This window comes from Bison bison, unplaced genomic scaffold (assembly GCF_000754665.1).
Source record: "Bison bison bison isolate TAMUID 2011002044 unplaced genomic scaffold, Bison_UMD1.0 scf7180017864227, whole genome shotgun sequence".
Lineage (NCBI taxonomy): Eukaryota > Metazoa > Chordata > Mammalia > Artiodactyla > Bovidae > Bison > Bison bison.
The window spans coordinates 274,440-275,085 of record NW_011494799.1 but is presented as its reverse complement, the minus strand read 5'-3'; the positions used below and the strand labels follow the sequence as shown (position 1 = coordinate 275,085).

The 646-nt window shown below is 40.6% G+C and overlaps 1 protein-coding gene across 1 annotated transcript in view; it reads left to right on the top strand.

The window, feature by feature from the left end:
- FAM120C (family with sequence similarity 120C) overlaps window positions 1-646 on the top strand; it is a gene marked incomplete at its 5' end in the record, with an annotated part of 124,500 nt that overhangs the window by 48,188 nt on the left and 75,666 nt on the right. The window lies entirely within an intron of this gene.

Sequence of the window (646 nt, the reverse complement as noted above, 5' to 3'; positions counted from 1 at the left end):
TTAATGCATTGAAACTCCTGTCAGACTCCAGAAGAACTGCTGCTGCTGCTGCTAAGTCGCTTCAATCGTGTCCGGCTCTGTGTGACCCTATAGACGGCAGCCCAATAGGCTTCCCCGTCCCTGGGATTCTCCAGGCAAGAACACTGGAGTGGGTTGCCATTGCCTTCTCCGCCAGAAGAACTACCATTCCTCTAAAACTTAAATTAAAAATTAAGTCAATTGAGTTCAACAAAATTATTGAGGTCTGTGGGCTCTGGAGACAAACTCCAGGCTTTATTCCTTCCAGCTGTGTGACCTTAGAGATGTAAAATGGAGATAATAATAATAGTTATAGCCTCATTGGATTGTTTTGAGTATGAAATGAATTAATACATGTAAAATAATTGGAACATTACTTAGCACATAGTATATGTTCAGTATCTGTTAGTAACTATTATTCATACTGCGGTGCATCAGATCTTATGTGGGAGCCAGGAATACAGAGATTATAAAGTTTCTGCAGTCAAGGAACTTAGTATGGCAGAACCAGTATGCAAATCACTTTAGTATCCTTTATGTAGAGCAATAGATGTGTGCACAAGAAGGGCACTTAACAGTCTGCCTCTATTACATTAAAAATAGTGCTCTCCAGGAAGAAGCCTGGTAG